The 14603-nt window shown below is 37.8% G+C and overlaps 1 pseudogene; it reads right to left on the minus strand.

Annotated features, from left to right (window-relative positions):
• Positions 1-9044: 9044 nt before the first annotated feature.
• LOC129466760 (52 kDa repressor of the inhibitor of the protein kinase-like) lies at positions 9045-14073 on the minus strand (annotated as a pseudogene).
• Between the last annotated feature and the right edge of the window lie 530 nt (positions 14074-14603).

A 14603-nucleotide genomic window follows, 5' to 3' on the forward strand; every position in this document is an offset into this window, starting at 1 on the left:
TCCAGTTAATTCAAGGATGTTTTATTTTATTTTATAAATTATTTTATTTGTTCCATGATGATTTAGAGGGACTATCTTCAAACCGGTACAAATGTTTCATAAATAATATCTGGCCATTTTCTAACCAGTTGAGTAATGTGTTGCACAATAAGCTACCTCACATCTTTCAGCAAGCAATACTTTAAATTTGAATAGTGAAGACATTACAAAATGAATTAGGACACAATTAAAATTTACTTTAAATGTTTCTTTGGGGGAGGAGGACACCACACTTCTACTCAATGAAGAGAAACATTTTTACAGTCTGGATGTATTTTTTTTAACACCTATTATGCCATGAATTCATAGGGAATATGAATAATTCATAAGGAACCATTAATCAAGGGAATAGGTTCCAGCAGCTCAGGCTCCTTTCCATTGGTTCCCACAAAGCGTGCTTCTCTGAATGGAGCAGGCTGGCACTTCAGTTGAACCCAGGTACCTTCCTCCTTGGCTTCCTTCTTTTTCTGATCATTTTCCTTCACGCATTTCAGGAAGCTATCTCAACTCTTAGAGTGCTTAATGTATTCAATACGCACATTCATTCTCTTGGCAAGAATCTTGCCCTTGACTTGTTTATAACAATGCCAACAGCATGCTGGGTGATATTGTAGACTCTTCCAGTTTTGCCATGGTAACCCTTGTGGGGCATTCCTTTTTGAACAGTATCTATTCCCTTGATGTCGACAATATCATCTTTCTTATAGATTCGCATATATGTGGCCAAAGGAACAACTCCATGTTTTCTAAAAGGCCTAGAAAACGTGTATCAGATGCCTCTCCTCTTTCCCTTTGTGTTTGTCATTTTGGTGAATTACTGGAAGATGCTGATTCTGGCTGAAAGAAGGATGTTTTATTTTTTAAGGATTGCATTTAATAAATAAAAATGTATTACAAGAAACAAACATGGGAAGGAACATCAAAACTTACCTACAGATGAAAGAACACTGCAAACAGGTTGCCATGGAGCAAATAAAAGTCGTCACCAAACATTTTGTCATGGATTTTTTTTTAAATTAATGAAGGGACTACTTTTGAAGTAAGACCTCAAAATAGAAACATAGGAACTCTGGGAAGATATAGAAAGACAACAGAAAGAAATAAAATATGATCTGGAAGAACTCAGAAAAGAAGTAGAGAGGGGAAATTATTCTAACAAAATAAATTGAAACTTGCGCAAGGGAACATAGGCAATATGAAAAACACAATAAGGAATATGGAGAAAATGGGAAACTGACCACATTGAAATGAAAATAAACAGAGGAGGGAAGAAAGGAATGGAAAGGAAGGGGAGGGGAGGGGAGGGGAGGGGAGGGGAGGGGAGGGAAGAAGAAAGGGAGAGAGAAGGACAGACTAAGGAGATAGGGAGATAAATATAAATAAAAGATATACATTGGAGATCCACATATACATGTTGGCAGAAGTCGCTGAAGAACAAAAAAAAATGAACAAAACAAATTTTAAGGTATAATTCAAGAGTGCTTTTGTTAAAATGAAAGACTTAAATTTTCATATTTGACAAACACACCGGGTAGAAAGAAATTAACCAAGAATAGTTAACATAAAGACATTTCCTAGTAAAACTACTGGGCTTTAAAATAAAGATTAACTTTCTTCCTAGCCAGGCAAGATAAATATTATTTATGAGGAAAAAGTCATAGGTCATATTCATATTTCTTCACAGCAACATTTAACAGCCGAAAACATCAGAAGGCATTCAACATCCAAACAAGATTCTTACCGTGTATTAAGGATACAACCTTTAATGTATATCAAGGAAAGAAGTATGAGTTGAGGATTCGATCCAGCAAAACTGTCTTTCAAATACAGACTATAGACAAACAGTTTTGAATCTGCAAGAACTCAAAGAATATTTTCCTGAAGGCCAAAAGGCAACCAACCAAAGAATGAGTAAATTAGGGCAGAAGGAATGATAAACAGTTTTGAAAAATTTTAACTTACAGCTAAGACTGAAATCAGTGTTGGGTACTGAAGCAATCCAAATGTTACAGAGTGAAATGAAACATTAATAAATATATGGCAGTTATGAGTATGTATATAAGTGCATAGCATAGCAACCACCTCCATGTAGCAAAAATTGCAAGCATTATAAGGAAATATAGGAAAGAATAGACTAGTAGTAGTAGGAAAGTAGTAGGAAATATAGGAAAGAATAGACTAGTAGTAGGAGTTTTTAATTCATACCTACTATTTCATGACAGGGTAAAAGGGCAAGAATATGAATGAGAATGTAAATAATCTTTATAGTATAACTAATAAAATAGTTGTGTCTAGACTGTTTAACATTCATAAATTCCAAAAAGTAGACCTAGTTTAGCTAACATTCTCTGATTACAGTGTAATAAACTAAAAAAATAAAGCAAGAAAACTGAAGGTTTTCTTCAGAGGGAGTTTTTGTTGTTGTTGTTCGTTTGTTTGTTTGTTTTTTGAAATGGAGTCTCGCTCTGTCGCCCAGGCTAGAGTGCAGTGGCCTGATCTTGGCTCATTGCAACCTCCGCTTCCCAGATTCAAGTGATTCTCCTGCTTCAGCCTCCTGAGTATCTGGGATTACAGGTGCGTACCACCACCCCTGACTAATTTTTGTATTTTTAGTAGAGACAGGGTTTCACCATGTTGGTCAGGCTGGTCTCAAACTCCTGACCTCATGATCTGCCCACCTCGGCCTCCCAAAATTCTGGGATTACAGGCATGAGCCACCATGCCTGGCCTCAGAAGGAGGTTTTCTTGTTGTTGTTGTTGTTATCGTTTTTGTTTTTTTTGAGACAGAGTCTCGTTCTGTCGCCCAGGCCAGACTGCGGACTGCAGTCGCACAATCTCGGCTCACTGCAAGCTCCGCCTCATGGGTTCACGCCATTCTCCTGCCTCAGCCTCCCTCCCGAGTAGCTGGGACTACAGCCACCCGCCACAGCGCCCGGCTAATTGTATTTTTAGTAGAGACGGGGTTTCACCGTGTTAGCCAGGATGGTCTCGATCTCCTAACCTCATGATCCACCCGCCTCAGCCTCCCAAAGTGCTGGGATTACAGGCGTGAGCCACCGCGCCTGGCCCTCAGTGGGAGTTTTAAAACAACTCGAGTCAAGTAGAAAATGCAAACATTTATATTTGCATTGTATCTATGTGCATGTTTATATGCATATTTTGAACATTGTTTTAGAAAATCATCAATAGGCCAGGCGCGGTGGCTCATGCCTGTAATTCCAGCACTTTAGGAGGCCAAGGCACACGGATTGCTTGAGGTCAGGAGATCGAGACCATCCTGGCCAACATGGTGAAACTCCGTCTCTACTAAAAATACAAAAATTAGCTGGGCATGGTGGCAGACGCCTGTAATCCCAGCTACTCAGGAGGCTGACGCAGGAGAATTGCTTGAACCGGGAAGGTGGAAGTTGCAGTGAGCCGAGATCAGGCCATTGTACTCCAGCCTGGGCCACAAGAGCAAAACTCCATCACACAAAAAAAATAAAATAAGAAAAGAAAAAAAAAATCAGCAATAATGAAAAGCTACACATCAGAACAAATGGGATAGAGATACAACAGGACTCAGAAGAAAATTTATTACCTTAAATTTTTAGATAATTTTTTAAAAGGAATGAAAAATTAATTCAGCCAATAACCAAAATGTTGATTAAAAAATCATGTAAAACAGAATGCAGGAATTAATAAAAATACAAGCAAAAATGAAAGAGTTAGAAAATAAACTACAGGCCCTCATGATTCTAAAGATAAATGTGTTTAACTGACTTTGATGAGAAAGTTTGCCATAAGAGAAGGAAAATTCAAAAGTCTGCTTGAGAAGTTAGCCTGTAATATGTGAAATAGGCCCAATGCAGTGGCTCATGCATGTAGTCCCAGCACTTTGGGAAGCCAAGGTGGGTGGATCACCTGAGTTCAGGAGTTCGAGACCAGACTGGCCAACATGGCAAAACCCCATCTCTAGTAGAAATACAAAAATTAGCTGGGCATGGTAGCAGGTGCCTGTAATCCCAGCTACTTGGGGAGGCTGAGGCAGGAGAATCGTTTGAACCCGGGAGGTGGAGATTGCAGTGAGCCAAGATCACACCACTGTACTCCAGCCTGGGCAACAGAGTGAGACTCTGTCTCAAAAAAACAAACAAAAAATGTGAAACATAAAATAAGAAGGCATTCACATTAACTTAGAGACATTTTGTTTTGTTTCATTTTGTTTTTTATCATGGACCAGGTGACTTTTTAAGAAAAAAAACTAGGCTTCTTAGTCTTAGTTTATATAACTGAGAGAAAAAAAATAAAAAATATATTTTACATCAATACCATTATGTAACAAAACTAAAAGGTAATAACAATAGCAGTGTGTAGAAATATACAAATGACAGTGTCAGAGTGATAGTCTTGGGTGGTAGAACATTCTGCTTTCTCTACAATGAATATGTATTCTTTATATAATAAAAATTAAAATACGATTCCCTACTTCACAGCATACCCAGAAATCAATTCCAGATGCATTGCAGATTTATATGTGAAAGAAAAAGAATAGAGCTTTTAAGGAAAATGTAAGATAACATATGGGCCTTGGGAATAGGTAAAAATTTATTTAGAAAGATTCAAAACTGTCAACCAAAAATGATAAACTGGATTACAGTAAAATTAAGAACCTCTGTGCATCAAAAGATACCATTTGGAGAGAGATAAGTATGTTGGAGAAATTATTTGTAATTATATAAAATGACAAAGAACTTGTTTCTAAATAGAGAAACAAAGGAAAAAATAAGACATGAGATTTATAAAGGAAAAATAATACATGGGATTATAGGAAAATTAAGAACTATTTTAAGTCACTGTCAAGAGAGTGAAAAGTGTAGGAGACCTATTTATCTAACAAAGATTTGTATCCGGAACATATTAGTAAAGGCTCCTCTACATTAAATAAAAGACAACCAAACAATAAATATAGTCAAAAGACTTTAAAAGACATTTCACAAACAGGATATAAAAATAGCAAATAAACATTGGAAAATTTACTCAAAACCATTAATCCAGATAAGGCAAACAAAAAAAGCACATACCCACAGGTTGAATAAGTTTAAAAGATGGATAATATCAAATGGTGACAACGACATGGTGCAACTGGAGCTCTCAGACACTGCTGAGTGGGGATGCAAATTGCTACAACCAGCTTGAGCTAAACCTAAAAACTACCCAAAAGCCAATCATCAGTAGAAAAGATCAAGAAATTGTGGTATATGTGCACAATGGAATACTAGACAGAATGAAAATGTAAAATCTTCAGTTACATGCAAATTATAAATGAATGTCACAAAGAAACTGTTTAGAGAAAGACCCAGACCCCACAAAAAAGGATATATATTGCATGATTCCATATCTATACAATATGAAAGAACAGAGAAAAATATGCTCTATGTCATTAGAGGTACTATACAGGTACTATACAGATACTCTACAGGTACAAATACAGGTACTTGCTAACCCTTGGGATGCAAAGAATAGAGGTTAGAGGGAAGTTAAGGGATTTTCTAAGATAGTAGAAGCATTCTGTTTCTTGATCTGGATTTTAGTTGTACAGGCGGGTTGTTTTGTGAAAGTTTATCCATCTGTACTCTTACGTTCATTTTTCTATGTGTGGGTATGTAATACTGTATTTTTATTTAATATGTTAATATTGAAAACACTTTTTTTTTACTATATGGGAAAAGCTTAAAAGAACCTCAGGTAATTAAACATTAAAATAATCTTTGAGGGTAAATATTTATTTCCAGATACAATTTAATACAAAAATTGGAGCCTATAACTAGACTCTCACAATCCAAAAATATCAGGAAAATTCTGACAAAAATATGATCTATTGCTATTTATGAGTCACTTAACAATGTATTCAATTTTTCTTTATATTTCCTCCAAAGAACATATTTGCATTTAATTAAAATACATTGGCAACTACATGGCGCTTAACTCATGAGTTAAAAAATAAAGAAAAAAGGAAATTAATAACTTTCCCTTGATTTTGAGGGATTCATGAATGATTCATTAGTTTTCTTTTAAAATATATAGTGCTGCTAAGTTTAGTCAAGAGAATGTAGACTCCTGATGGGTCTAATCATCACTATTTTATTTGAAACTTCTTGACATTTTACACCATTTTGCATATTAAGGTCTATATCCTGTTGTACAGTATTATAGGATTATTTAGTAGAAGTATTTTTTCTGACACAATGGATTCACACAAAATACATCAATTGACTTCTATACAGAGTGATGTTTCTAGTCCAGGAAAAATGAAATATAAGTGAAACAATCAACTGCTTTAAAGGAAATACATTTTTCTAAACAATTATACCATTGTTTCTGTTTAAATGGTCTTTATATTGGAATTTTACAAAGCATAATGAACTGATGTGTCTTGCTCCTGAAATTGGTCTTTTGGCAAAATGCTCTGGAAAATAAGTTCTTGATATCTATGGTTTAAGGGCCATATAAGTAAAGTGCTTCCATCTATACAAAGTATTCAAGTAGTATATTCTGCATTTCAATTTGCTAATGAGACAAAATTTTAGCAGTCTGTTAAGGGTAGAAAAGGTTAAAAGAATTATTACCACTAAGATTTTTTTTTAATTCTACACTAAGGCAAAGATATATTGTATTGAGAAAAAGCAAAAATAATTGTATTTTAAGGAAGTGTTAAACAAAAAATAGACATTATGTGGCATTTAACTAGTAGAGGTTTTTGCTAGGAAAAAAAAATGGCAGAAGATTAGAGAACACAGGAGCCAGTCTTGGAGTTTGCCCCAGTGACCTGACTGAATGACAAATAAGGTGGAACACTACCAACACAGGGAGAAAAAAAGGCAAGGAGACTTTAGCAAGCCAGTGAAGGAAGGGAAGACATTGTTCCAAGGTTAGAAGAAGAAAGGAGATGCTCTCTCCCTATCCAGTTTAAGTTACAAAACTCTGGAAGCAATGGGAGGAGCTAAAATTACAACTCTGTTCTAGCTAGGGAGGTGCCTGGAAATCCATGAGGCTAACAATAATGATTGAATGGTTTAAATATAAGACTCTCTAATATGTTTGCAAAGAGCAAAGTAAATGCCTGCACTAAGGAGCAGGGATTTGCTGACTCTGAGCAAAAATTCATACAGGCTTTTTCATTCCAGTATACTTCACCACATTTTTTCAAAAATAATAACTATTTATAACCAATATAGCCTAGTAAGAGTGATACTCAAGACATTGTCACACCAAAGAACAAGTATGTCAAACCTCTTCTCCTTTTAAGGTCTCTGTTCTCTTACCTGTAAAATGAGAAGATTGGACTGGATAACTTCTATGACCATTTACACACCCAATATTTTATTTTTCTATAATTTTATGATTTAGAATAAAGTATAAAATATACAAGACCACCTGGGAAGGGAAGAGGTTTTAGACTAAAGAAGGACAATATGAATATTGAATCTTTATTATGAAGGGAGGGTAGCAAAAAATAGATGTTGCACTTTGGGATATTATATAGGAGTTTCAAGAAATACCTTGTTCCTTGATGAAACAAAGTAACGTGGAAATAGAAAGCTGAAATCAATATTTTGGTATCCAAAAGAGGCCTACTAAGCTCAAATGAACTACATGTAGTCAATAAAGCTTTACAAACAGTGTAGAGAGAAAAGGGTGCGTTAGATGGTTTCTTTTAAGAAATTTTGTAGATTATGCACACTGACTTCTTTTGTTCCAACATTTTACACTGCACACATATACAGAGACTTCTGTATTAGGGTCATTTAAAAAATTGAAATGAACTTATCAAAGTGCAGGGTTTCTATCACTGAATATTCTCACCCTCACAAATCGAGATCAAAATTATATTTTATGTAAAGGAATGTACTTTTTACAGAAAATTAAAATAAGATAAATTCCAATAAATAAATTAAGATAAATAAATTCAAATTCACAGGAATTACTTTGAAAATACATCAGCCAAAGGGATGACTTACATAGTATTTCTTTACTTTCATGGTTTTTGTTTGTTTTTTTAAACAAAATTCATATTTTATTTAGATTGAAATAAACGACACAAAATTGATTTTCTTCACCAAAAATAACAGCAATATTTTCCATATTTTTCTAGATAAACCTCAACACTTATTTTTGTAGGTTTTCCAGGTTTTGCTTATAAATCAAGATGAGGCAGTAGATAAGAGTCATGGGAAAAGACAGAAAAAATCAGTTGTCAGTATCCATGGCCTCCGATTCTGTCTTCACCATGAAATAGAAGTGTTCAACATATACCTGCTAAAAAGCTTAGGAAGATGTAGGCTCCACAAAGGAATGTAAACAGCAACAACGAGATGTGGAAAAACAACAGGCTCTTCCATTCAAACTTTAACTTTTGTTTGTTCCTTTAAGTTCATTTGAGAAAGACAAAATCTACACTGAAGTCCTTGTTTGGAGAGCTCACAAGCTTTTCTCTGGTAATTTCTTGTAACTGTCCAGTATAGATTTTTAACACACTTAAAACTCCTATTAGTCAAAGGTCAATTGTGGGCTTCACTGTAACATTTTATAAAATGTATTCCTTCCTCCCATACCTCTTCAAAATATATTTCTTCAAAGAATTCATAACACCCAACAAGTAGAGATCCACAGTGATAATAAATGCTATGTCTAAAATGACTTAGCTACAACAATTCCAGAGTGCCACTAGCAGAGATCACGCAGAAGGAAACATGGCACTTTTAGTGTTCTCTTCTGGCAGAACAGATAGGTCTTCAAAGCATGAGAGTTCAAACAGGGGCCATTTAAACAGGTAGATTATCAATGGCTAATGTATTCAGTGGAGTCCTATAGGCAAAGATATTTAGTGATTAAGTGGCCTACATACACCTTATGGCTTTTCTTCCAAATATCAAATATGAGAAAGCCAATTTTTTTTTTTTTTTTTTTTTTGAGACAGTCTTGCTCTGTCACCCAGGCTAGAGTGCAGTGGTGCGATCTCGGCTCACTGCAAGCTCCGCCTCCCAGGTTCAGGCCATTCTCCTGCCGCAGCCTCCTGAGTAGCCGGGATTACAGGTGCCCGCCACCACACCCAGCTAATTTTTTTGGTATTTTTAGTAGAGAGGGGGTTTCACCATGTTAGCCAGGATGGTCTCGATCTCTTGACCTCGTGATCCGCCCGCCTTGGCCTCCCAAAGTGCTGGGATTACAGGCATGAGTCACCGCGTCCGGCCAGGAAAGCCTATTTTTAAAAGTCTCTTAGGTATATTCCACAGTTTCTGAATTATCTGTAGGAAGCTCTGACTTACTTGTATAGAGTTTAACGTGTGTGTCCACCATTAAATCCAGGTCATGTTTTATATCAAAATTTATGTTAAGCAAAGCCAAGTTACTCTACCTTTGGTCTGTCAAAGTGTTCCCCAAATAGGCCTTAAGATGCTTTCATCTGTTTTCACACTGCTCATTCTCAACCTTCATCACAGGACCTTCAGCAATGCATACACATTAGGAAAAAACTTGATGTCAGGCATGTGGAGGGCTTCATAGATGGTGGATGGAAGCTCTATATTTTTCCTCCTGTGTTTTCATTTGATTCTCCAACAATGAAGCTCGGCTGAGAGCGTGTCGGGATTGGGTAAGTCACTACTATACAGGTCAGCATGGTGTTCCTCCAATGTATTAACTTTGAGTTGTCCCGTGACTGAGGGTACCAGAGATAAGCATTTAAGAGCTTTGAGGTGCTGTTCTGAGAATATATCTTTAAGTTCCTGAATAATGTGCTCCAGTGTTGGGACACTTAGGATTTCTTTATAGTAACTCTCAGAGATTAGCTGAGATTCCAAGTTGCCCTGGTGAGCTCTGAGGAATTTCCTGGGGAGTTTCATTTGAATATCAAGTTTGGTTGCCAAATTTGTGGCTTCCTCAAACCAAAATTCATGATAAACTTCAATATTTTCCATCACTTTGTTGAGTGAATGCAGTACTGCAGTCAAGCTACCGGCTGCAAAGAAGACATCAGAGGTTTGCTTTTGGAGGTTTTTCCCAAAGGCCCTTGTAAAAGATAGGACATTTTTAAGAACAACAATAGTAACAATGAAATCAAAATCTGTTACTGCACTGCAGAGTACAAATGCTCGGCCAGCTATACAGTTATTCCATCTAATATTTGTGTCACTATTTCCACCATCTAAACATAAAACAAGTGCTTGCAGGAGTTCCACTAAAATTTCAAAAGCATTAGGCCTGCCTGTCCACTGAGAATGGCAGATTTCCTTCATTACTATTCTGAAAAAAAAAAAAATTACATTGTCAAGTTCTAAAAGCAGTTGTGGTGGTTGATGGAAAAAAGAACACACTTCCTCAATTGTTCCTAATGCAACAGATACTCCCATAACAGGTACTGATTTTGCCAACCACATATTTAAGGCACAGGAAGAGCAGATTGTGTAGATAGCTTGGGGATATTTCTTTAAAAGTCTGGAAGCAACAATTTTCATTTTGGAAGAAAATCCACTAGACACAGTGTAAGCCTGGTCACGACAATACTCCATATTTAATCCCCACTTCTCAGTTATCATAGTGTGAAATTTCACAGCCAAAATTTCTGCTTCAGCTTCATAAGGCAGGAAACCTACAAATTCCTCTCTTAGGTTATGAGATTCATCAACAAACCTCACCAACATAGGTAGGTGCCCTTCCCCTGCTATGTCCACTACGTCGTCAATGATAATGGAATAGAAGTGTGAGTCTGTCACTTCCCTGAGAGTTTCTTCTCGAATACAGCTCTCACAGATCTCTGCAACTGCCTCTGCTGTGTTTTTGAACAAAATAACGTTTTAACTGCTGTTGTCTCAAGCCGCTTTCTCAGAACCTCTTCACCAGAATTTATCCAGCACTCCAGCAGTGCTTGCAAGTTATCTGGAGTAGAGACCTTCTGGGATTTCATCAGCCTCGTGTCCATCCAGAGATATGTTTTGCCTTCCCATCAGAATCAAGATTTCAAATAGAGATTTTATGTATTCCTTGTTTTCCTTCTCTTCAAGGGTTAGAGGCAAAATGTCCTCATCTTGCCCTTCACCCCCTTCTTCACTGGGTTCTGAGCATTGCTATTGTTGGTTTCTTTATGTTTTTGTTCCTGCTCAGAAGTTTCATCAATTTTTTTTTTTTCTGTTTCAGTGTCCTGATTTCGTCTTCACTCAGTTTTTTATTCGTTTTCTGTGTCTACTATGTGGGTTGTTCAAATGACTGGTAAGATCAAATGTTGTTGGCATTGCATTATCTCGAAGAACTGTCCTATAAGGACCAGTTCTACAAATCATAGAGGTCGCAAAATGTTTGGCACATAATCGATAATGTTTATTTAGCTGATCAGGTGTTTTATCTTCTAAATCTGCTCTCCTACAATTCTCCACCCACTTCTGGCGTCTGGCCGGGTACCGCGGGAACCTGAAGAAGGCCAGGTCGGACTGTGTGCTCTTGCGCATGCGGTTGAGGGCAGCGCAGAAGTTCGGCACCGTAGCCCGCCTGCCCGCCGGCCCAGCCCTGCCATCGCCGCCTCCTCAGGAGAGTACGCCCGCCCATCGGTGCCGGAGAGGGGAGCCAGGCTGGCCGGCCGGCTCATCAGGGCCGACGCGCGGGGGAGGGGCGGGCAGGCGAGAAGCCTACTTTCATGGTTTTGTATAAATAAGTGCTATTGTAACTTTCCCTGTCCTTTGAGATGATGCTAAGAATAATACACAAAGATAGTTTGTATACAAAATAGAAATGTTGCTTCAACGCAGACCAGATATTGTCATCTCTCAACATCATCTTTTCTTGACTCTTCCAGAAGAAAACAGAAGTTTTCACAGACACACTGAGCTTGTGCCATATAAACTTGTAAACATTGAAAATACCTAGATTCCCATTTCCTTGAATAAATACAAGATAAGGAAGGGCAGGCTCAGTCATCTATTTTAGAGTAGTTCACCATGATTGTGAATCAGACCTCACCGCATCAAAATACTTATTGATTATTCTTATTTGTGCTTTTTCTCATCTAATGTAAGCTATAGTGAATGTAGGAGGAGTAGACAGCCCAAACCACATCTGTCAGTAAGAACTATCAGCCATGATTCTGCAATTTTTGTTACAAAGTACCACCTGTGAATTTACTTAAATCCACTCTCTCTTACTGTGTCTCTATTTTGATTTCATACAGTTGTCAGGGTTTTGTTTTTTCCAGAGTAGCTCCTAAATGAAGCATATTGAGGATATCTATTTGCGACCTCCCCTTCCCCTCTTTCTCCCTGTTTTTCTCTCTCTCTTTGTTTTAAATATGGGAACACGTATAAGGATATACCCATCTCTGTGGGATTGGTTTATCACACTGGAATATGGAAAAAAAATTCTTCCAGCTTGTTGCTTCTTTAAAGCTGCTAGGATGGTTCATTTTAAGATGTTACCTTTAAAAAACTGGGGAAAAGGTTAAAATATGAGTTAAAATTGGATTACTTAAGAGCCAGAATATTTCTGGAAGGACCATTAGTCAACTAAGAATGGGGAAGAGGTAAAATAAAATGAAGAGTGATAATATCTACTGGATTTCACAAGAAGAGAATCATCCATGATGTTAGTGGACCCATTAGTGTGAAACGAACAGATCATACACCAGGAAGCAAGGCAGGTTGATACAATGAGCACAGACACGTATTTCAGAAACTGAGTTATGGAGACAGCATGAGCTCTGGGAGACATATGGTTGAAGAACTTTTTAAAGATAAAAGTGTTGAGAATATTTAAAAGCCAATGGAATAACGAAGGAGCAGTTGAAGTTTCAGGAATGAAAAAGGAGTAAGGATAGTATCCTGCGAAGTGGTAGATGGATTGGTCTTGGGCAAAAAGAGAGACATCCAGTGAGTAAAAGGATGGCTTATTTCACGTAACATAATGACCTCCAGTTCTATCCATGTTGTTGCAAATGACTGAATCTCATTCTTTTTTATGGCCGAATAGTACTCCATTGCATATAAGTGCTATATTTTCTTTAACCATTCATCTGTTGATGGACACAAGTTGCTTCCAAATCTTGGCCATTGTGAATAGCAATGCAATATACATGAGAGTGCAGATATCACTTAAGTAGAGGATATATTTTTAAATCAGATATTTGGAAGAAATTCTTAATACTCTTCATTATTCCCCAATATTATAATATGAAAGGAATAAAGAGCAAACACCACCACACACGAAGAACTTCAAAGAATACTATACACAGAAAAAGAAATGGTTGCTAAATATTACTACGTGACAAGCAATCACCTAAGATTCTTTGGAGAGAAGTTCCCCCTAAGGGAATTTGCAGGATGCATCTCCAGTGATAGAGAACAAAGGGGAATCTTTGGATAGATTGGTTGGAACATTCAGATGGCATCTCATTCTCTAGCTGGATGCTTTCTAAGCTACATAAACTATTTGGATCATCCAAGGCTATTTCAAGAATGAAGCATGATAGTCTTTGAGAGAACCTAATAAATCCGTGGAGTTTGGAGAGCAGAGGGTCTAGGTATGTGGCTCTCACGTGGAGCAGTCTGAGGGTGGCATATTATTGCAGTTGCCTTTGGTTGCTAAGTGAATAGAGAGGAAAGGGAAGGAGTGGGAATGGCCAGCTTGCATTTCCAGAGTTTCGCAGGACTAGTCTGGATGAGTTCTGGGGGACCAAATGAATGTCATTGAAATAAGCCTGACTCCAGTCTGAGAGAGTTGTCTGCCTAAGAGAGTTGTCTCATGGGAATTGGGGGATCAGGAGAGAAAGGTTGTGTAGGGTCTACCTCCAAGACAGAGGCCTGAAAAACTGAAGGTTGCCCTACAAAGTAAGCTAGAGAATCACCTATGACAGAGAATGATAACGTGGAAGTCCCCGAAGACTTTAGATGTGTATCTCAGAGGTAGTCCAAAAAGAGCCTGCATCAAAGAAAGAGCAGTACTTGGGCATCTGCCCTGCAGAAGGCCCCAGCAGCCAGATAACAACAGGAGCTTCCGTCGAACAGCAGTCATTTTCCTCCTATTGACCTACAAAATTATTTTCTGATCAGCTCTCTTTGAATTCAGCCTGTTTAACCAACTGCTTTCCTCTTAATTTGCAGTAATTTCTTGGCTGGTCTCCTTATCCCCAGTCTAGCAGCTCTTTTTTTTTTTTTTTTGAGACGGAGTCTCACTCTGTCACCCAGGCTGGAGTGCAGTGACGCAATCTCGGCTCACTGCAAGCTCCTGCCTCAGCCTCCCCAGTAGCTGGGACTACAGACGCCCATCATCACGCCCGGCTAATTTTTTTTTTTTGTATTTTTAGTAGAGACGGGGTTTCACTATGTTAGCCAGGATGGTCTTGATCTCCTGACCTTGTAATCCGTCCGCCTCGGCCTCCCAAAGTGCTGGGATTACAGGCATGAGCCACTGCGCCCAGCCTCTAGCAGCTCTTTGTGCAACATTTTCAATGCTGTCAATATTTTTTTAGAAAATATTGCCTCCAGGTCAGACACTGTGACTCACGTCTGTAATCCCAGCATTTTGAGAGGCCAAGGTGGGCA

Source organism: Symphalangus syndactylus, chromosome 17 (genome assembly GCF_028878055.3).
Source record: "Symphalangus syndactylus isolate Jambi chromosome 17, NHGRI_mSymSyn1-v2.1_pri, whole genome shotgun sequence".
NCBI lineage: Eukaryota > Metazoa > Chordata > Mammalia > Primates > Hylobatidae > Symphalangus > Symphalangus syndactylus.